This window comes from Eurosta solidaginis, chromosome X (genome assembly GCF_040869045.1).
Source record: "Eurosta solidaginis isolate ZX-2024a chromosome X, ASM4086904v1, whole genome shotgun sequence".
NCBI classification, from domain to species: domain Eukaryota; kingdom Metazoa; phylum Arthropoda; class Insecta; order Diptera; family Tephritidae; genus Eurosta; species Eurosta solidaginis.
The window spans coordinates 69,536,699-69,561,801 of NC_090324.1; the positions used below are offsets into that span (position 1 = coordinate 69,536,699).

The 25,103-nt window shown below is 38.5% G+C and overlaps 1 protein-coding gene across 3 annotated transcripts in view; it reads right to left on the reverse strand.

Moving 5' to 3' along the window:
- Positions 1–25,103, reverse strand: part of LOC137234356 (transcriptional activator cubitus interruptus-like) — a 639,403-nt gene that overhangs the window by 363,335 nt on the left and 250,965 nt on the right. The window lies entirely within an intron of this gene.

Below are 25,103 nucleotides of genomic sequence, written 5' to 3' on the forward strand. Positions count from 1 at the left end.
AATATCCACAACCACCTCTGTTTTGCTCTAAATATTCAACCGCCCCCACTCAATGGCATATTTAGAGCCCGTAATGTTTCCGTTACCCAAGCTGACAGGTGTCTGTTTTTAAATCCTTGTTATGGCTTCGTCTCTTAACGTTATGAGTTCCAAAGACGCTACTTTTACTATGTTGCGTGTCCTATGCAGACAAGCGAGCGGACTTAACATTATTCACATAAATGCGCAAAGTTTATACAAAAATATTGATGAATTTAGATATCTCTTTTAGGGCTCTTCCATTGACGTTCTTTGTGTATCCGAAACATGGTTTACGTCTCGCCACAGTAACGAATTGTTGAGGGTAAATTGTTACCAGCTGTACAGAGCTGATCGCTGTGGCCATGGTGGTGGTGTCGCAATTTATGTAAAAAATAGCTTGTCCTGTAGATTATGTTGTGTTTCTGGAGAGTGCGACCCCGTAGAATATGTGTTTGTCGAAGTATTTTCTGTTCACAGTAAACTCCTTATTGGATGTGTATACCGTCCCAATCGTCAAGTGAACGTTTTGGATTTCACACAATTTATTCAGCGACTACTAGGAAACTACTGTAACATTATAATAGCCGGGGATTTTAACAGCAACCTGCTTAACGATTCCGACTTGAAACTATGTATGGAATCTCTTGGACTATATGCTGTGAACACCTCCTCACGTACACATTTCACCCGTACAAATAGCACTCTTCTAGATTTATTCTATGTGAGTGACCTCCAAAAAGCTCTCCACTATAACCAACTGTCTGCCCCTAGTTTTTCTAAACACGACTTAATCTTCATGACTTACGTTTTCCAGACTACTAGAATACCTTGCTCCGTGACTTATCGCGACTTCAAGATAATTAATTATGATTTGCTCAACTCTGCGGTGAAGTTGGTGGATTGGAGTCTCATCCGGTGTTTCACATCAGTTGATGATCAAACTTGCTTCCTGCAAGATAAAATCGGCTGGCTTTTTGATTACTACGTCCCCTTAAAAACTAAATTAGTTATTCGGTGCAGTAAACCTTGCTTTAATACTAGTATTAAAAATTTAATATATGTGCGCAATAAGGCCTATATTCGGTGGAAGAGGTATCGTAGTTTAGAAACACTTACACAATTTAAATCGGCTCGAATCACCGTAACCTAAGCAATTAATAGTACCAAAACTCTGTTTTATAAGGCTAAGTTTAGCCAAGCAATGGATTCGCCTCAAACATGGAATAAGATAAGGGAAATTGGCTTGGAAAAACCCAGAAAAAGAGCACCTGTTCTTGCTGACTTAGACGAAATGAACAAAAATTTTACTTGTTTGCCTGTATGAAACCCTCGTGTATGTTCTGATAGCTATTGTGATCGTTTAAATATTCATGTCAGTCCTTTAGAATTTGTGTGTGTTGACGATTGTGATATTGTACAAGCCATCTTTTCGGTCAAGTCTAACGCCATTGACTTTGATGAAATCAGTGCGAAGTTTTTAAAATAATACTGCCTAAGATTCTGCCATATGTGACCTACTTAGTGAACTCTATACTAACAAAATCTGTTTTCCCGAAGTGCTGGAAAGTTACCAAGATTATTCCTGCACTCAAGAAAAATAATGAGTACAGACCCATTGCTATCTTACCTTTTCTCTCTAAAGTTGTCGAGCGTATTTTGCATAGGCAAATAATGTCATTTGTGCATGATAACAAACTCATTACTGACCGTCAGTCCGGTTTCAGACCGAAACGAAGTTGCACTTCGGCGCTACTAGATGTAATCGAAAGCATCCGGATGGAAGTTGATGGTAATACTTTAGCTCTCCTAACTCTTCTCGACCATTCTAAGGCATTTGACTCAGTCGATCATGAGCTGCTATGTCGCAAGCTAAAAAATTTGTTTAGCTTCTCATGTCATGCCATTGACTTGATCAAGTCTTACCTTGTTGGCAGATCTCAGGCCGTGTGCGCTGGTGGACAAAGGTCTAACTTTGTAACTGTACTCAGGGGTGTTTTGCAAGGATTTATCTTGGGCCATCTGCTATTTGTGTTGTATGTTAACGACTTACCTAATACCTTAAGGCACTGTAGTGTCCATATTTATTCTGATGATGTTCAATTATATGTGTGCTGTCCAATTGACCGTGTTAGTATGTGTATTAACGACCTTAACTCTGACCTAACGCAAATAAGTACATGGGCATCTGTGAATGGTTTATCAATAAATCCTGACAAATCTAAGTGTATTGTTATTCGCAGAAAAGCCTTCGATACACTAGACTTAGATAAAGTATTGTTGGACAGAGCAGTTATTGAATATGTTGAACCAACGAAAAATTTTGGTTTAGTATTTAACAAAATTCTGACATGGAATAACCACATCATTAGTGCAGTTGGTAAAGTGTATGGAATGCTTCGCACACAGTGGCTAGCTCAGTATTTCACTCCTTTACACATTCGACTTCTTCTTGCAAAAGCGTACTTAATACCTACGTTACTGTATTGCTGTGAGATTTATGCTAATTGTGACTCTGTATGTAAAAACAAGCTTAATGTTGTTTATAAAAACATTGGCAGATATGATTTGGGCTAAAAAGACTTGACCATGTCTCTGCATTTGCTGAAAAGTTTCAAAATATTTCTGTCGATAATTTGTTGCAAGTCCGAACACTGTTGCTTATACACAAAGGCATTCATACAAAGGAACCTAACTATTTATACCAGAGGCTTCAGTTCCTACAATCATCAAGGTCAGCTCAGCTTGTTTACACTAGGCACAGAACTTTAACATCTGAACGTCAATTCTTCATTAATGCGGTACGTCTTTGGAACTCACTCCCAGTTAGTTTAAGACTTCTCTCTAGTACACTGCAATTTAAAAATAAGGTGACTAGCTTTTTTAATACTCGTTAAGCATCACAGCTCTCCTACCTCTTTATACTTTTCTCGAACATGCCACGACTTATGTAATCGTGTTCTCATATTGTTGTTATTATTATTATTTAATACTGTACTCTACTCTTCCCATTGTTACATTCATCTGTTTCTCTTTCCCTTCTCTTTCCTTGCTAATACTATATTAAATACTTATAAATCTAAGGAAACGTATTTATGTTATAAGCGACTGGCACTGTAAAATAATTTTATGTTAGATTGTTGTGCCAGAATAACCATATTAATAAATTGCAAATAATACACCTAGAAAGTTGAAACGTGTGGGCTGATATTGATACTCTTGACAAAAATTTGAAAACATTTTTTAAATGGGCGTGAATCGCCCACTTGTTTTAAAATCAATTTCACAAATATTATTAATCATAAATCAAAAATCGTTAAACCTATCGTAACAAAATTCGGCAGAAAGTTTGCCTTTACTATAGGGCAAGCTCTGAAGAAAAATTAACAAAATAGGTTAAGGACCACGCCCACTCTTAAATATAAAATAAGCTTTATCTTTACAAAAAAGACCTTTATATCAATGTTATTTCATTTTCCAAGTGGATTTATAACAATAAATGGGAAAAAATTCAAATATAAAAAATGGGCGTAGCACCGCCCCTTTTATTACTAAGCAATTTTCTATCTTTCGGGAGCCATAACTCGAAGAAAAATTTACATATCGTAAAAAAATTGGGTGCATATATTTTCCTTATAGCAGGAAATATTTCTAGGAAAACTGGACGAGATCGATTAAAGACCACGCCCACTTTTATATAAAAGATTTTTAAAAGGGTCGTTGACGAAAATAATAAGCAATATCTTAGCAAAAAAGAGCTTTGTATCTTAGAATTTTACTTTCTAAATTGAATTATAACATTAAATTGGAAAACACCAAAGTTTTTGAAAATGGGTGTGGTACGGCCCCTTTTATGACTAAGCAACTTTATATGTTTCGGGAGCCATAACTCGAAGAAAAATTAACATATTGTGATGAATATTAGCAACACTAAGGTATACTACCATCTCTAAGCCGATACTAAGCAGTCATTGGTATATACATAAACAAATCAATCATTATGAGAGATACGCACAAACTTATGAATATATCTGAGATACTCACAAAAGTATGCAATCATTTGTGCAAGTATCACTCACATATACACGCTTATATGAGAAGCTATAAACGTGCATCTATAGTTTAAAGCTGGTAAACAAGTAGTAAATTCTAGAAGAAGAAACGCCTAGTAGTATTCGAACGAGACCTCACAGAGTATAAAAGGAGTTGAAGCTGAGTAAGCAGTATTTAGTTTGATTTAAGCAAGCTATTGGTTGTGAAGTATCAGTGTTATTGTGAAGTACTTTAATAAAGGCCATTTTGCATTACTGGATATTAGAGTTATTTATTCAACAATTTAGCGATACGAACGTTAGTAGAAGGTTGTAAATAAGCGGAATTGCACTAAATTCGTAACAATATCGTAATGAAATTGTGTACACATATTTTCCTTATAGCAGAAAATATTTCTAGTAAAAATGGGCGGGATCGGTTAAAGACCACGGCAACTTAGATATAAAACAAATTTAAAAGGGTCGTAGACTAGAATAATAAGCTATAACTTAGCAAAAAATATTTTTGAATCAATGATATTTCACTATCAAGTTTTACTGTAAGATCAAATGGGGAAAAATTTCTCTTTTAAACGGGCGGTAACACGTTATATAGAAAAGTAATTTATCTGAAATGAAATGTACAACTGAAGCTCGCGCTTAGTATATAATGTTCGGTTACACCCGAACTTAGACACTTTTACTTGTATATAGTAATATCATCCATTATTTTATTTTCAACATGAATACGTACAAAAAATGGCCATTTTTAAACCAAAAAATTATTTCAATAGGAATTTACCCCGTTTTAAATTAATTTCATTCAAAAGTTTTAGAGTGTACATGAGATTATTTGGTACTCATCAATGGTTGGTCATACAGGATAGCACAGGACAGGGAGTCGTTCAGGTGTGTGAGGTATTACAGCTCGGTTCTCCTCCGTTTAGCGACACCTCCGAAACATATCGTTTTCTTCAGTTCTTAGTGAGCTTACTTATGGATTTCAGATAGGCAACATAATAGCAGCATGTCGGACACATATGAGAAATTGGTGAAGGACAGAACGCTTGCATGCAAGCTAATCAAACGTTTCGACGTCAAGTGTCAGTCGACGGAAGGTGAGGTCTGGAACGAGGCTGTTATTGACATGCAAAGGTCAAACAATTGGCCATTGCCGAAATCGCCGGGATTAGTAAGTCCTCTCGGGATCGCAATGAAACAGTGACTAACAAGATAGCGATCATGTACCATGGAACTAAACAACAATTGTCTGTCCTTATGGTCGCGGCCAACCCAAATTATAATCGTCCCTTGCTCCAAAATATCGGAGCTCAAACTGGGAATTTTTATGGGAATTATACAAAATGGGTTTCCTGGCGAGCGCAATTCTTGAGCAAGGTTTTGCCAACCGAGCTGCCTCCAGGGACGAAAATCGATCTGCTACAATCAGCTCTAGAAGGCGAGGCTCGCAAATGTTCGGGTGAAGCCGAGCACCGCGATATTAACGACTTGGATAGAATCAGGAAAAAGTTGGGGGAGACATATGACAATCCATACCAAATCGTGATTGCAAACCTAAACCAGATCATCGATATACCTAATATGGAGTTTGGGCAAGTGGGTAAGTTATTCAATTATCGATATATTTGAGCAGGAATGTAGTCTTCTAAACCGATTTAATTGCAACACGGACTCTTGGGGGTAATTCCTGGCCATTTATATATTACGTAAGCTAGATAAATCGAGAGGGGCTGCCTGCGAAATGGACAAGAATCGAACGACTCCCCCGGCGCTAACCAAGTAACTGTCATTTTTAGAAAGGCGGATTTTTGCTATGCGCAACTTAAAAGTGAACAACCCCGACATACCAGGGGCTTCGGAAAAGCGTAGGTCGAGTGACTCCCGAGGTAAAAGACAAATGATTGGTAGAGATGAGCAAAGCGATCCAAGCTGACCAAGGAGTCGATAGCCAGTTGTCAAGAAACAATCGCGTTCTCGGTAAGTAAGGGTGGGGATCCCTGTTAGAACTTCAAGGGTAGCCATCGCACTTAGAACTGTGAAAAATTGGGTAGTATGGAGTATAGCCTGAAAAGGATAAAGGAGCTCAATATTTGTTAATCCTGCCTGTCGGCTCAACACCCAACACAGAACTGCACGTGGAAGGGTTGCAAGGACTGTAATTAAGCAAAGCATAACCGCATAAACTGCCCCAAGTATCCCGTAATGCCGGCGGGGCGAGGCGAGGGCGTTTACCCTGGCACCGATGGACTGGTAAGAAATGTAAGCGTCAAGACCTATACAGGAATCAGAGACTATCCGATTCAGAATATCTGCCTATTACCAATCGATCAGTAATGCATCCTAACCCCGCCTCCGCACAAATGTGGGATCAGTTTTGTTGAAGTCTCCCTTTGGATGTATAAATACACAGCATCACGATGAACGATTCGCTGAACAGAGACGGTCATCCTCTTCCTATCCTATTTTATACTTTTTATACCCGCTGTACTTGTACGCTGGGTATTATAACTTTGATTGGATAACGGTTTGTTGTACAGGTATAAAGGAATCGAGATAGATATAGACTTCGAAATATCAAAATCATCAGTATCGAAAAAACATTTTATTGAGCGATATCCGTCTGCCTGTCCGTCCGTCTGTCCTTCTGTCCACAAACACGATAACTTGAGTAAATATTGAGTTGTCTTCACCAAATTTGGTACACGAGCTTATCTGGACCCAGAATAGATTGGTATTGAAAATGAGCGAAATCGGATGATAACCACGCCCACTTTTGATATATATAACATTTTTGAAAACACAAAAAACCTGATTATTTAGTAAATAACACAGCTAGAATGTTGAAATTTGAAGTACACACGTCATGATATTGAGACTCTTGATAAAAATTTGAAAAAAATTTTTAAAATGGACGTGGCACAGCCAACTTGTGATTAAATCAATTTTACAAATATTATTAATCAAAAATCGTTAAACTTATCGTAACAAAATTTGGCAGAGAGGTTGCCTTTACTATAAGGAATGCTTGGAAGAAAAATTTGCGAAATCGGTTACGGACCACGCCACCTTTTATATTTAAGATTTTTCAAAGGGTCGTGGACGAATAAAATAAGCTATATCCTTGCAAAAAAGAACTTTATATCAATGGTATTTCATTTCTTAAGTGGATTTATAACAACAAATAGGAAAAATTTCAAATTTTCAAAAAAAAGGGAGGCAATTTTCTATGTTTCGGGAGCCATAACTCGAAGAAAAATTAACGGATCGTAACAGAATTGGGTTCGCAAATATACACTATAGCAGGAAATATTTCTAGAAAAAATAGACGAGATGAGTTAAAGACCACGTCCACTTTTATATAAAAGATTTTTAAAAGGGTCGTAAACGAAAATAATAGGCTATATCTTAGCTAAAACGAGCTTTGTATCAATAGAATTTTACTTTCTAAATTGAATTATAACACTAAATTGTAATACATTAAATTTTTTGAAAATGGGTGCGGCACCGCCCCTTTTTTGTCTAAGCAATTTTCAATGTTTCGGGAGCCATAACTCGAAGAAAAATTATATCGTAACAAAATTGGGACCATATATTTTCCTTATAGCAGGAAATATTTCTAGTAAAAATGGATAAGATTGGTTAAGGACCACGCCCACTTTTATATATGACTTTAAAGAGGGTCGTAGGCAAAAATAATAAGTTAAATCTTAGCGAAAAATAGTTTTGCACCAATCGTATTTTTATTGTTCTGTTATATCTTTTTTTTAAATAAACAGTAGGGAAATCACCATATCTGAAGGAAAGCTGCATTATGACCCGCTCAAGGTCATTGGTGTTAGCCTTTGTAACCTTTTTGCTTCTTTTGAACGAAAATTAGTTCAGAATAGAACCATATGTATATGTATTATTGCGCAAGCTTGTAACACTATTAAGCACACGAAACAACCAACAACAGCATTTAGAGTGTACAGTTGGGTATGTAATGTTCGGTTTCACCCGAACTTAGACTTCCTAACTTGTTACTTTTGTTCCCACTTAATGTCATGCAACAAAGATGAATTATAAGAACAATATTATTTGAACTTTAACTGTTGGCGTTCTATTTGTGGCTTTGCTTTCTAGGAAAATTATCATTGGTCAACCATCCACCAATTATTTTTATACTCAGCTGAGCAGAGCTCACAGAGTATATTAATTTTGTTCGCATAACGGTAATCCGTAACGGCATAAATTAATCGAGATAGATATAGACTTCTATACATATATCAAAATGATCTGTGCAATGATTCGTACAGTTTAATTCGTTAATAGTCAATTGACACGTTCGAAAATACCCAAGTCGTAAATCCGTACTTCATAATTTACCGGAATTAATTCGTTAATCCTAACTAGCTAATACCTAATTCGTAATTACCTAATTCACACATTCGTAATTCATTTTCTTATAATTAATTCGCTCATACCTAATTCGAAAATACCGGAGTTTATTAATTCCTTATCATTTTACCTGATATATACTTACTTAGTTCAATAATACCTAATACATATGTACTTAATGAATACCGACTTCATATTTAATTTAAAAAAATCGAGTTCATATTTACCTAATTCGTGTGTACCTAATTAACGGAATTCGTTTAACCCTTATTCATACTTACTTAATTTAGGAACACCTATTTCATACTTAATTCGTGAATACATAATTCAAAAAACACCTAATTCATACTTAAATGCCTATTCTACAAAATACCTAATTCGCTAATATGAAACTTTTTTGGCAAAGACTATTTATATTTAATAGTTCTCTTTATTGGTAAATAGAGGCCAGAAAGTATATTTAAGTAGCGTGTACGTGAAGTCACCTATGCCGACTATTATTTCAAATTCTTCTATGCCTACTCTTTCTTTATTGATTAACATTGCACTAAGCTGGACCAACAGCTGTAATAACCGCTAGCCCTAGTTCAACTTTAGTTCAAGGTTAGCGATACTTTTTGAGCTGAGCTTGAGGTTGAGTGCAGCAGAAAAGTCAGTATTTTGCCTGCACTTGAACTCAAAACGTCTTTTTCATTTTCATTTATTAGAAATTACATTAGTACAGTAAGATAATATATCTTTTATAGTACAACAAACAGTGTCATGGATATGTATTTAACAAGAAAAAAAAGAAAAAAAAAAATAAAATAAACCTTTATATGTTGGTGAGAAAAATTTTAAAAGATTTTTCAAACAAAAAAGTAAAAATGTGATGTATGGTGAATTTTTACACTAAGTTAGTATAAACTAACAAAACCTTTAAACGATTTTATGTTGATCTAAAATAAAATAATAAGTGCGTTAGTTACAACCATAATTATGCAAAATGAAGGTGAAGTGACTTTGAGCGCCAACCTAGGCGCTTGTCCTTAAAGGCGTAGACATCTGTAGAGATCCGCGCTTGACGCCGTATTCCCAAAATTATGTTCCTCAGGCCTACCCTGAAGAATCCGAAATCCATAGTGCCAGTGTTGCTATTCGTGAAATACTCATTTTTATTTCTTTTATTACAAAAAAAAAACATTTTTAGGTCTTGCAATCCAAGAATGTATTCAGAAAGATAAACAGCTCGAAAGGCATGAATCTCTTTGGTTAATCGGAATGTAAATTTCGTAGGGAACTTCCGAATTGTTGAATACAAATTTAGAAAGTTTATTACAAAAAAAAAAAAAAAGAATTTATAATACCTTATGTAAGAAGCCCTTAATTCTATTATGTTTTATTGAGTTCTAAACTGATGAATAATGAAAAGTGCCAGCACAAATGTTAGCAAAAGAAAAATAAATAAGTAAATACCTTTATAGGTAATAATAAAAATAGAAATGTAGAGACGTAAAGAGAGTAAATACCTTTATAGGTAATAATAAAAATAGAAATGTAGAGACAACTAAATAAATATAAGTAGTATTCATAAAAAACAAAACAAAAAAAAAAAAAAAAGAATTGTATCAAAGTTGCAAGATGTCAAGTTTTAAGTGTTAGGAGAAAACGAGTAATGTAAAATATTCGCAATAGTTCATTGCATTGTTCGAGGCGTATGTGGCCTTGTGTGCTTTTGAGCATGTATATGATTGTTTGAGGTTGAAAAAGGGAACTTGTTTACCTACATAATTATAAAAAGAAATCATATATACATAAGTTGTTCGGTTAGCACTGGTCCAACCTCCTAGACCGTGATTACCTTTTTAATGATTGTTCTTGTGCAACGTCGTTCGCTTGTTATTTCTTTGAAGGCATCATCTACAACGTCATCGTCGCTGGGCACACCGTCGCATCGATGGGATAGCTGAATGCAAGTAAGTAATCTGTCCTAATCTTGTAACAAAGAAAAATTACCAAAATATGTGTTCGGATCGAACCTACTGATGTTATGTAGACGTAGTAAGGAGACATTGTTTTTTATTGCTGTCGTTCTTTTTTGTGTTGAATTAGAAAAAGGAAAATTACGAATATTAAATATTAGGCAAATAGTTTTTTTTTTTGATACTTGCGAAATGTTGAAATTATATTCCTAAATATTCAAAAAGCGGATGCTAATTTACTAAGTATTCTGATGTAGGCGTAGGACTTAAACTTTAGTTTATATTTGGATTGAATAAAATGTTAAAACCGGAATATTAAAATGAAGATCTAAATTTATTTTGGTCGATGACGAAATGTAGAGGTATGATGAGCTGAGCAGAAGTAAGTATAGCTAGGGTTAACCTATACAAAATATCTTTCGTGGCTAACAGGTTGGGTTGGTGTAGACAGGGGGGAATGGTCTACCTTTTTCTCCCCTCGACTGCGGTTTTTGCTACTTACTCCATATCCCCATACTTGTATAGTAGACATATGAAATGATTTTTTTTTTGTTTGCTGCAAGATTTAGTTTCGTTGGATTAGTTTCGCAAAATGTTTCTTTAGTTTTATAGACGGCATACATTCCTCTTTTTTTTTGTACAACTTCGTTGCGCGAGGATGAAGCAAACCCACGCAATTGTCCCTGAGCTAAGCTGAAGCAGAGCTTAGGTATGCTATCCCGCTTCAGTCCAAACGCACCTTCGTAGGTTTATCTTGTTTAAGCAGCATTGTGAGGAGAAGGGCGTTACAGAAAATAAAATGGCGACAAACGTGGGGCGGAAAATCAACCGAGTAGCCACAAACAACCCGTGGGGCCTAAAATGTCGCCCACGTGGGGCCAGAATTCGACCGAGTACCGAGAAATAGACCGAGGGGCCCGAATATTTCGAAATGCCAAACCACCATGAGAGGTTTGATTTCTAAGCCCCATTATCATATATTTGTATATATGTATTTTGTTTTGCATTAACAGCTAAGGATTGGTTAAAAGAAGCAGGAGTTGTAGATTTCTGGATTATTTCGGAATCTGGTGTTAGTGTATAGTAAATTTTTTTTTCGCCTTAACGTTATCTAAGATTGGATAGAAAAGCTTGGATTTCAAGTATATTGAGTTATCCTGATTGCTTGCCACTAATCTAACTTCTCTTTAAAAGATTAAAAGCATAGATATTTTACCTTATTACGTTTTTCTTTCTCAATGCATATTTTGTTTTTTTGATTTGCCCGAAGTGGGCTTTATATATTATATTTGTGGTTTATATCAAAAGCATACCCTTCATGCAATATTGGGAAAATTATAAATTCATATTAAGTTCTTGAGGATCATTTCTTTCTGGAGTTTGCTAGAGAAGTACCAAGGAATTTAGAAAATAGTATTAGTAAGCGTATGCCAGCATTTTTTTTTTTGGAGTAACGCGAAGACAAATGTCGATAAACTTAAATAATAATCTCAGCTATTTATACCCTACAGAGTAGTCGAACTTTAAATAAACATTAATTAATTAAAAAATTTTTTTGTTATAGCACCTGAAGCTTTACTCTATTATTTTGATATTTTTTATGATTCGGAACTTGGAGAAGTTCTGTACATTTGGTTTTGCCGTTCGAGTGCATATACTTAGGTTCTTTTTTTCAACTAATTTTTGTGGATAATGCCAGTGACTCATATTCCAGAGCGCGGTTCCCCTAGGATAGATTTAGATAATATGAACAATTCAATTTGTGGCGCTATACCGCGAGATAGGCGTACTACCCGTAGGCAAGCACAAAGCCAACGGCGCTTAACGACAGCTTCTGGTCATGGAGCTCAGGCAAGCCCCAGAAATAGGCGAAATTCGAACACTTACCCACCACCAAACTCTAACAGTATCTCGAAGACTAGGGTGCAACAGATTATACGCGAGTCCATGAATGATTTTCGTGGTCAAATCATGGCATCCATAACCAATGAAGTACAAAATTTATTTCAAAATTTAAATATTAATAGGAACGTAGATAGAATCCCATCACCTACCAATGGACGTCGTGATGAGCCACCAGTATGGCCACGCGATATACCGTACAAGGAACGCCCTATAAATAGACCTTCTAATCCTCGCCGAGGAGAATCGATGGAAACATCCCGGATTTCTCTGGCAAATGCAAAACTATCGAATCTGATAAGAAATTGACAGATTAAGTTCAGTGGCTCCAACGATGCCATACCTATCCATCAACCAATTTATATATCGGATAAATACCCTTAAATCTCTTCATTTGAATGGAAATTTTACTCTTTTATGTCAGCATGTACATTCCTTGTTCGAGGGAAAAGCTCTGCAATGGTTTTGGCGGTATCGTCAAAACAGCGAGAATCTCGATTGGCTTGAGTTATGTGAGGCGATGCGACGCCAATTCAAAGGCGTCTCAATTGACTCGGAGATTAAAGATGACATCAGGAAGAGGAAACAGAAACCGACTGAACTTTTTGATGACTTTTTAAATAGCATTATGAGCATGTGTGACAGATTAAGGCATCCTATGAACGATTCTGATTTAGTTGAGACACTCAAGCGAAATATAAAGCCTGACCTTTGACACGAGTTGCTACATCTGGACATGCGCGATATCGTTACTTTAAGAAGAGAGGCTCGAAGGCATAACAAATTTTTTCGAGACCTTAACAGTAAACTACCGCGGCAAACACCAATGCGTCGGCAGATATACGAAGTTCCCCATCACCTCAAAAATGATGATAACGGCGGACAAGATCATATTGATGATGCTAGGGTGGATGTTGCAGCAATAGATTCTAGTCAAAGCAAATGTTGGAACTGTGAGGAAGTTGGTCATCGATATCACGACTGTTTTAAGAAGCGGCGAATCTTTTTTTATGGCTGTGGTGCAGCGGACACTTACAAACCATCTTGCCCAAAATGCACGTCGGAAAACTCAAGGAGGGATGTTCGTCAGACTACAGACGGACACCCAACTTATCGTCCTTGGAAATAAACTACAGCGTTGTGACTTAGAGTTGTAATAATAGTATACCCCTATCGAAAGTTTATACGAAAATACCCGATGTTACTGATAAAACCATACCGTCAAATAAATCTTGTGAGTGCGTTGGTCCGGTTGCGTGCGTTTCACGAAATGTAGACAATCCCTTGTTTCGTCCTTATCATATCGGTTTGGCAGAATATAAGCGAGTGAGAGCTCGAATATAGGCAGGTTTATCACAGTCACGTTCCAGGTCAAGATCGAGTAATCGTATGTGATCATATTGGCAGCGTAAGAAGGAAATGCATAAACATGTTATATCTTCAATAGTTGCTAATGGTTCAGATATCCGACCGTACGCTGACTTGTCGATCTGCGGAAAAAGCTATTTGGCCTTATCGGATAGTGGAGCCAACAAAAGTTGTATTGGTTCACACCTCGCTAAGGAAATTGTCGATAACCCTGACATAAAATACAGGAAGCTTTCTGGGATAGTTAGAAATGCCGACGGGAAGAAACAAGAGGTAGCAGGATTTATTACCCTTAGATTGTCTTTTAATGAACAAGAGCATAATTTTGAATTTTCGATTGTACCCACTGTAGCGAATAACTTGATTTGCGGCATAGATTTCTGGCAGACATTCTGGCAGATACACGATTATGCCAATTGTCTGCAGATGACAAAAAAGAGACAGATGTAGTACCGCTTACATCGACGCCGAGACGACAGCTAGCAGAAGCGATAGCCGCCTTTCCTTCATTTGAGAAAGAAGGCCTAGGAACCACAAAGCTGATTGAACATTCCATAGAGACCATTTCACCAGCTATGGAGAAAATTCTCTGCAAAGAAATAGACCGCATGCTAGAATTAGGCGTTATAGAGGAAGCTGAAGGATCGCCATGGTCTTCAGGAATATTAATTGTGATGCCAGGGAAAGCCAGATTTTGTTTAGACTCCCGTAAACTAAATGAGTTAACGGTTAAAGATGCATATCCGATACCTAACATCGACGGACTTTTATCGAGGTTGCCTCCCGAACGAATTATTTCGAAGATTGACCTTAAGAATGTTTTTTGGCAAATTCGTTTGTCGCCGGAATCTAAGCCAAAAACTGCTTTCACTGTACTCAATCGACCATTGTATCAGTTCACGCGTATGCCTTTTGGTCTATGCAACGCACCGCAGAGAATGTAAGTCTTACCTTTCCGCTTACAGAATTACTGACGAAGAAAAACCCGTTCAGATGGAGTACTGAGGCGCAAAGCTCATTTGAAACGGTCAAGGAGAAGCTTACTACAGCTCCATTTTTATTGCAGCTCGATTACGCCAAGCCATTTATAGTCCAATGGGACGCAAGCCAGTGCGGTGTTGGTGGTCTTTTGGGTCAACTAGATGAAAATGGTGACGAGAAGCCTATTGCTTTTATGTCCCATAAACAGAATAAAGCCCAAAGAAATTATACCGTAACCGAACTGGAGTGTTTCGCTGTCGTATTGATCATAAAAAATTTAGACCATATATCGAAGGCCATGAATCTAAGCTTGTAACTGACCACGCCAATATGAAATGGCTAATGCGACAAAAGGATTTAAGTGGGCGATTAGCAAGATGGCTCTTAAGCTCCAGGGTTTTAACTTTTATATTGAGCACCGAAAAGGAAGCAAAAATAAAGAAACTGATGCACTATCACGTATACATGAAGGTGATTCGTTAGACATAGAAACGTTAGAGGTGGAAGTATTATCGGAAATAGACCTAGAGTCGGAGGCATTTGAGGTAAGTGATTACACAGGTTAACAAAAAAAATTTTTTTTTGCAGATGGGTTTTGCCCTATATACTCGGATTCTATGTTCAACTCTATAAAAAAAAAATGCAATTACGAATCAAAAATATTTGGTTTTATAGAAGTTATAACGATTTGAAAATTTTGCATTTTTTCACCAGGCTAATGTAGGTCCTTTCGCATTATTTCGGTCGACAGAGGGCGGCGGGTAGCTACCTGATGCAGCGATGCATCGAAAAAAGATCTACTTAAAGCACAACATACTCATCTTACAAAAAAAAAACAAAAAAATGTGGCTGAGAAACAGTAAAAAGGAGATAAAAAGTCCCAGATACACATGATTTTAGGTAGATTTGGCAATGCGTTAAGTACATATTAAGAAACTCATCGAAACTTTTACTGACGGATTGCCAGGCCTAGCAATTGAGCATGCCAGCTACCTGATAGCATTTTTGTAAGTAAAATTTTTTTAAAGAAGCTGTAGTTTCATCGGTCACTCGTTGTGGGCGACTCTATGTTTTTGCATGTCACAAAGGAATGATGTCTTCGCGAAGTTGGAAACGAGCGGATAATTCGTTTTGCTATATATGTGGCGAATGTATTAAAAGAAGACAAAAAAGTTTGATTTAACTAAAAACACAAGGATTTGCGAGACCTACCTAGCCTACTTCGGTCTACCTGTTAAAAACGAGGACAAAAAATGGGCTCCACATGTTTCATGTAACTCTCGTAGAAGCATTCTGGAGCGTAAGTTTATTTTCTCTGTTTTATTGTACTAACTGTTTCATATATATATATATATCTACATATATATAATTGCATAATAACTGAAATTGTTATGAAATGCTTTACGTTTTATTATAGTTTGGTACCAGGGTAAGAAAAGAGCCATGAAGTTCGCAGTGCCGAGGATTTGAAGGGAAAGGAGTAATCATGACACTGATTTCTATTTTTGTGTAGTGAAACCACTGAAAGGGAAACGTTTAAGGAAAACAATATATCCGGAACTAACATCGACATCCGATCCAGTACCACATTCGGAACAAAATCCTGTACCTGATCCACCTGGGTTGGAAAAGCAAATATTCCCTCAAGGCAGCTTTCAAACACCGAGTTCTTCTGCATCCGTACATTCCGAATTTGTTCCTCAATTTGAACCAGGAATACCACATCTCATCAACTCTGAAGATCTCAATGACTTAATTAGAGACTTAAATCTATCAAAAGACAAAGCAGAAACAACGAAATTTACTTACTTCTGATGTTCGAATATCTCGGCAAAGAAAGTGTCATGAAGAATTTTCTTGTTTCTACAATAAGGAAGATGGACTCTGTTTTTCAAATAAAAAAATTATGATCTTTTTGTAGCCGGTTATTTCGGGTTTCCAAATTAATTAATAAAACTAGGCTTAAATTTGACCAATATGTGCTGTAGTGCAAGTCAAAAGACTCCACTAGTACAACCCGACGTTTCGCTAATCATCTTAGCATCCTCAGGGGTGAACTGCATTTATTTCAATTATTTTTCCAATTTCAATCAACAACAACATTATAACATGTAAAAAAACATAATTTGAAATTAAATATATGTAAGCCTTACTAATCAATATCACAATTATATATCGAACACTTACAATATTTGTATACGTTAATATGTCTATCTTAAATATTTCACTAAACGTCGTCATCAATATATTTTAATTTAAATTAATTTATATTAAAATTATAAAAATTATGTTGATACCCGTTTGTTTGGGTACACTTGTCAAATATGGTTGTTTAGTTGGACATTGATCCATGTATGTTTGTTTGTATGTAAGTTGTTTCATATGCATAACAGATAAGCCGAAGAAATGTTGTTTAGGCCACCAGCCTAAATATTCGCTACCACCCTAATGCACATTTTTTGGCAATATTATTATTTACCGGTAACGGCCCACCCCTGCCGAGCGCTAACTTCAAAGGGGAAAAACTCGACGAAAGTTAGCTATCGGCAGGTGGTGCGGACCTTTTTCGTTTTTAAATCTTTTTTTTCTATTTGGAACGTCAAAGAGCCAGCAGCTAGCCCCAGGTGAGTAAGAAAAAAAGTGAGTTTTTTTTAAGTCAGCCATTTTATCCAGTGCGAGTGTCAGTGAATTAAGATTTGAAAATAATTAATGTTAAAAATCTGAGTTGCCTTTTGAATTTATTTTGTACAATTTTGGCTCCTAGCCATTGTCACATAACTTAAATTTTAATTTTTTTAACTTGCTATTTGCAATTAATCGCTGGCATACATTTGAACGTGTTAAGTGCATTTGGTAATTCGATTAATTTCTTCCTAACTGCACTACGGCATATTCACTCGGAATTGCTATTTATATTGTGAAATTAATTAAACTTCCTGACGTCCAGGAAGTCTGTGAGTGCTTCACTTGTATAAACCATTATTGTAAAATATTTATTGTTTATAAATAAATTGTAACGAATCGGTAATAATTCTTCTCTTTTCTATTTCTTTTATTTGCGTGCGATCGCGCCCCACGACACGGGTGCCACATTCCCCCCGCAATCATTGGTCCTTACGCGCCGAGAGAAGCAAAATCAGCACCTTTTTTCAAAAAAAATTCTTATTGGAAATTCACATTTTGGATAAATATTATAAAAGTTTGAAGAGGTACTATAAACATAAAACCAGCGAAAACACAAGACAAGCGAGCACACATACAGCCTACTTTGAAAGCAAAGAATCACACATACAGCCACAAATCTCACATCATACAGCTAAAACGAATAAAAACATCTTCGATATCACATACATTAAAATCATCACATCCATCCGGCATCACATACAAGCCATTATATCATACAGTCCATTAGCTTCATCACACAACATCACAATCAAATTATTATAATATATCGCATCCATTAGAAACATCACATCATCACATTACTCAGTTCATCACATCATCACATTAATCAGTCCATCACATCAACACATCTCTGCCCAACGATCAATTTATCAAATAAAAACTTAAGGTACGTACGTGGTTGCTTGGTTGCACAAAAACCTTTTTTTATTATTAGTTGCGTGATTTTACGCACGGAAAGTGCATTCCGTGTTAGATATAATAAAGGCAAAGCAAGTGAAATTGCTAAATTTCGTGTTTTTTAAACACACCAATAGCCTTTTGACGATCGGGTAATTCCCCCCACCAGTGGTAAGGGTTACTCGACACCGCTCAAGGCAGACAGTCGGTGAATTTTTTTTAGTTTTTTTTTCGCACTCATCACTGCACTGTATTGTACCCCTCGTCGTCACATACGTTGACAAAACTTCCTAGTCAGGAACCATATTTTCACTTGGTTGGTAGCCTTGGCGTATCTATCACGGAAATCACTTTAGTAATCAGTTTGCGAGCTGAAATAACACCAAAAGCCAAAAAATTAGCACTGCGTTGGGTGGCTAGTGGCTTGATCACAAATAAACTATATCACTATATTATATAGCTTGTATTTTTTCTCATTTTTTCTTAATAAATATTTTAAATTGTACGTATTCCACGTCAAGTTGAATATACAAAATGTATTTCCTTTGGTTGGGAAAGATACCCTGGTTGGCTACTCGAGGATATTCATCAGCGTTCACATCACACTTTTTGCATACACATTAAATCCTCGTTGGGATTTCTATCTGTGGTTCACATTTTGCACTATATCCACATTGGGATTACCATCTGCGTTTTAATTTTTTTTTTTTAAACACGCCAAATTTTTTTTTTTGGAAAATATTTCTATCTGTGTCCAACACACCTGTTAAGACACATTAAATATTTGCAGACGATTCTCTTCTCTGCATTGCACATCACTGTAGACACATTAAATCCTTTCAGGACTTCTATCTGTGCTTAATATCACTTTGCACATACTAGAACTTTTCAGGATTTCTATCTGTGCTGCATATCACTACATTTATATCACTTTATACACACTAAATCCTCGTCAGGATTTCTATCTGTGTTTATTTCCATATCACTGTATACACATTAAATCCTCGTCAGGAGTTCTATCTGTGGCTTACATAATCCTCGTGAGGATCTCTATAAGTGGTTCATATCACTGGCCACATTACATTCACGGCAAAATTTACATTTGATTAATTTTTTTGCTTATCACTATTCACATAAGATTGCTATCTGTGTTAACACATTCAATCAGACCAGAATTCGTGTGGTCTTAAAGCTTTTACTCACACAGCACAATCACAGCAGGATTGATAGCTGGGCTACGTACAAAAAACAAAACACTCTTATAATTTTTCTGCGGTTGAATACACACCAACGCCACTAAGTCTTTTGCCTTCAAGCTCGACACCTTCAAAGAAACAAAATATTCAGATTAATTAAAGCAATGGAGACTTATGTTAGATTGGCTGATTCCATAGTGGAGTTTGAGCAAGATTTCAACTCTGCCCCGGCCGAATCCCGGAACAAGCACACCCTTGGACTACTGCAAGAGGAGCTAAAGGCACTATGGAAGAAGACCAAATCCACATATGAAGGTCTTCTCAGCAATCCTGAGTTGTCCAAAGAGGAACTCAGCTCCCTAAGAAGAAAGAACAAAAGTTGCTTCGCATGCTACCTACAATGCATGTCTGCTGTGGCGGCTAAAGCCGAAGCTATCACCCCACAGCCGGCGAAAGATGAAGCAAAGGATGAAGACTCTTCGCGCCGTGGACATAAAATGCGGCTGCCGCCTTGTGACACCGATGTATTTAAAGGCGACTACCTTTCCTGGCCAGCCTTTAGAGATATGTTCACGGCGATATACATCCACAATACTGATCTGAAAGATGTCGAGAAATTATATTATTTAAAACAAAAAACGCAAGGGGAAGCAAAAGAAATAGTGGGAAGGTGCTCATTAACAAACGAGGGTTTTGCAACCGCCTGGAAGAATCTAAGCGACAGGTACGAAAATAAACGTATCCTCGTCAACACACAATTAAAAATTTTATTTAATCTGACGGCAGTCGAGCAGGAGTGTGGAACATCAATTAAAAAATTGCAACGTGAGATCAACAATTGCATTTCTGCATTACAATGTCATAATATTGACATCACAAATTGGGATGCAATTATAACTTACTTATGCTCCACAAAACTCCCTGAATCTACACTGGTGCTTTGGGAACAGACCGTTGGAGGCGACATTTATCCGCAGATAATACTAAAAGGTATACGGAAGAACGTTCTAAATACGCTTCTCGCCCAAGAAACTGTCTTCGGTTGGATTTTAACCGGTCGTGCAGATGCACCTCACCCAACCAATACACGGGTATCTTTTTTCAATGAAATTAGCCTAGACAAGCAGCTAGCCGCTTTCTGGGAACTTGAAAACGTACCTACAAAAAAGGCCCTGACCGAAGATAATGCCTATTGCGAGGCACTATATAAAAACACAACGGAAAGGAATTCAGATGGAAGATATACCGTCGCCCTTCCATTCAAACAAAGCTTCCCAAAAACCGTCTGTTTGGGCCCATCTCTCAAGAGCGTCTGCTCTCAGTTCTATCGGAACGAGACGCGCCTAGCCAAGACACCGGCCCTACAGACGGAATACAATAGGGTACTGACAGAATACGTCACGTTAGGGCACATGTCTAAAGTGCACACCGTAGTACCACCACAATCATCTGATTGCTACTTCTGGCCGCATCATGCGGTTATCAAAGAGGAAAGTACAACGACTAAAGTAAGGGTCGTATTCAACGCGTCGTGCCCGACATCCAATGGCATAAGCCTGAACGATGTTCTACACACCGGCCCAGTACTTCAATCCGACTTAACAATACTGCTCCTCCGATGGAGATTCTACAAGTACGTCTTCAATAGCGACATTGAGAAGATGTACAGGCAAATTTGGGTAAAGGAAAATCAAACCCAATACCAAAGAATAGTTTTTCGACTCAAAGCAGAGGACCCTGTCAGCGTGTTTGAGCTCAACACGGTAACCTTTGGGGTAAACTGTGCCCCCTATCTAGCGATCAGAACCCTACATCAACTTGCTGATGACGTCGAGGCGTCTCTGCCAACCGCAGCGCATATCTTGCGAAACAGTATGTACGTCGATGACGTCCTTGCAGGGGGACATAGCATCGAGGCAGCAATCGCGGCCCGCGATAAAATCACAGCTGCATTAAAGTCAGCAGGATTCCCTCTGCGAAAGTGGACATCTAACTGCAGTAGGATACTACAGGGCATACCCAAACCTCACAGGCTTACGGAAGACTTTCTGGAATTCGAGGACGCGAGCATGGTAAAAACCCTAGGCATCCGTTGGAACGCGCATTCCGACTATTTCTATTTCATAGCGAAACCAATCGAAAACCAGGACATCTTAACAAAAAGGGCGATCCTATCTGCCATCGCCAAACTCTTCGACCCTTTAGGCTGGCTTGCTCCAGCTATCATCGTAGCTAAGATATTAATGCAGAACATTTGGCTGGAAGGGACGGATTGGGATGAACCGGTATCCACAATCACTCTAGATCGGTGGCAAACCTTTATGCAGGAGTACCCCGCCATCAACCGGATTCGTATACCTCGGTGGGTTCACTTCCCCCCAACCAACGATATAGAGACTCACGGCTTCTGTGACGCGTCCGAAAAAGCCTACGCGGCTACGGTTTACGTGCGAGCCAAGATCAACGACAGGACATACGTTAGTCTACTCATGGCAAAAACGAGGGTGGCACCAGTAAAAACAATTTCATTACAACGATTGGAGTTATGCGGTGCCATCTTGCTGGCAGAAACTTTGGAAGCTGTGATGGAGAACCTGAACTTAGGCACATTCAACATGCACCTATGGACAGACTCGACCATCGTCCTAGCATGGATTCGAAAACCCCCGTGTTCCTGGTCAACATTTGTAGCTCTCTGGGTGACGAAAATCGTGGAGAAGGTAGGAACGAAAGCATGGCATCATGTCGAGTCCGCATCAAATCCAGCGGACTTAGCCAGCAGAGGACTTCCAGCCACGGACCTAGTCGACAACTCTTTGTGGTGGCAGGGACCTTCTTGGCTGCAAGAAGGCAAAGCGAAAGGGCCATCTCAAGGCGAACAGGAGTACCACACAAACATCGAAGAAAAACGAGTGCAAGTGCATGTAGCAACGAACATCAACAATAGCGAGGATATTCTTGATCGGTTTTCCGATCTATCAAGGGCGTTGCGGGTAATCTCCTACGTTATAAGATTCGCCAATAGAATCCATCCAAAAACTAAAACGTCCTTTAAAGCAGAGTCGCACCAGATTTCGCCTGACGAAATCAAGGCTACGACTAGCCGCCTCATCAGGATATCCCAAACCAACCACTATGCCGAAGAAATAAGCTCTCTGAGAACTAGGAAACCCATCGCGACCAAAAGCGAGATTCTCTCTCTAGACCCCTTTATCGACGAAGATAATGTCCTTCGGGTGGGGGGTCGTCTCAACGCATCCAGAGACGTTCCCGCCGACGAGCGTCACCCGATAATCCTCCCTTACGCCTGCCGACTCACCCGTCTCCTAGTCCAGTTTGTCCACACCATTTCCATACATGGTGGAAACCAACTAATGCTGCGACTCCTACGCACGCAGTATTGGATACCTCGGGTCAAAAACATGATCCGATCCATAATCCACAACTGCAAGGACTGTACGCTATTCCGCAAACGTTCCCCAACGCAACTCATGGGAACCCTCCCTACGGAACGCACTACCTTTAGCAGGGCATTTACCAACACCGGGGTGGATTTCGCAGGACCGTTTGACATCAAGTCTTACAGCGGATGAGGGTGCCGCATGTCAAAGGGTTAAGTCTGCCTATTCGTCTGTTTTGCAACTAAGGCGATCCACTTAGAGGCGACTAGCGACCTCAGCACCGCCGCATTTCTAGCAGCGTTTAGTCGGTTTGTCGCCAGACGAGGATGCCCGAAAAACCTCTACTCCGACAACGGGACGAACTTTGTCGGTGCGTCGAAGGCTCTCCGCTCGGAGTTCAAGGCATTCCTCGTTGATGCGCGCGACCAAACCCTCTCGAAGTACGCCCACCAAACCCTGACATGGCATTTCATACCAGCCGCTGCTCCTCACATGGGCGGGCTGTGGGAAGCGGGAGTCAAGAGTTTCAAAACTCATTTCAAAAAGATCGCATCGGATCATAAATTTACTCTAGAGGGGTTTAGCACCCTCCTGTGCAGGATTGAATCCTGTCTCAACTCCCGACCCCTAAGCCCGTCTTCAAATGACCCGTCCAACCTGGAGCCACTTACCCCCGGGCACTTCCTAGTCGGGGGCCACCTACTAGCGCCACCCTAGATTGACGTCAGCGAGAATCGCGCTTCGCTCGTCAATAGATGGGAAAAACTTAAGGCGTTGCATCAAACCTTCTGCAAGCGGTGGAAAACGGAGTATCTCACCGAACTGCAGAAGCGCGTTAAGTGGAAGCATCCACAATCGAATCTCAAACAGGGGGACTTAGTCGTCATTAAAGAGGACAATCTGCCCCCCAACGAATGGAGACTAGGTCGGATAGCCAACCTCCATTATGGCCCCGATAACCGAGTTCGAGTCGTCGAACTTGATACGGCAAGGGGACAAACCACCAGACAAATCACGAAATTGATCCTACTGCCACCCTCCAGTGAGGGTCAGGAAGACTCCCAACCACTCTAACAAATCCCGTAACCCAGCTCTCGTTCACCCCGAACGAGGCCAATAAATCCCCTAACCCAGCTCTCGTTCACCACGAACGAGGCCAACAGAACCCTACCGCAGATCAGCTATCTGCCACAGAATACCAGTGAATCAATAATCATGATTTTGTCTTAAAACATCTACATACCAATTCTAAATAGTCTCGCGGAATTTTGTTCTTACGGATTTTTTATTCCCGCGGAAAAATTCCTCCAATTTTTTTTTTTTTTCTCCTAGGGAGAAGGAAAATTGGGGAATAGGAATTTCGAATTTTCGAAGTCAGCTGTTTTGTCAATTGTAATTTCATTGCGCATTTCTTATTTTGTTTAAAAAATTGTGAGGTTTATTATTGTTGCTAATTTGTTTGGAATTAAGAAGTAAGGTGTAAACAATGCACATTATTGCATTTCATGTGGTATTCACTGAAATGAGTAATGAATTGGTGCCACAGCAATATCAACAGAGGAGCATAAGAAGAAGACGGCGGGATAACACAAATCCGCCGGAGTTGCCTGCTTTCATTCTGCAAAGCAATTTTCTGGCGGCCTTGTCGAGTTGAGTTCGCCTTTCGCCATATGCCAAAATCTCACTAAGCCTTCTTAAAAAATCATTGCGCAATTTCTGGATGGCTACATCGAATATTCAAAGAGCTCTTCCGTTGCTTATGATATACTTTTCGACTTAAAATAAAGAATATTGTGGTTGTTGTTGCTGTTGTATTAACAGTGAGAATATTGTGGTACAATGTAAATACATATTTTAGCAAAAATTGTACAATTAAGTGTTCTTTCTTAAAAGAACTAGTTTCCTTTAACTATTTTTGATGCATTCCCTTTAATTTAACTAGTGAAAAAACTCCTATGAAATGGCAAAGAAATCTCTCTCTCTCTCACATTCATAATACCTACTTTTCTCCGCTAACCGGTTTTCTCTCTTTCGAACATTGTTCAGAATAGGAGGGAAGGGAGAAGTGGAAAAACTCACAAGGAATTTTTATTTAAAATACGAGGAATGGGAGAAGGGAAAAAACTCGCACGGAATTTTCGTTTAGAATGGGGCTGCTAATATTTTATTACCGTAAGGGAATATAGTTCAACATCATACCTTTGAAATCCGTTTGCGTATCAATCTCCGTTATGTTGTGCGCAGGTTCTGCATGTTCCTGTGGTT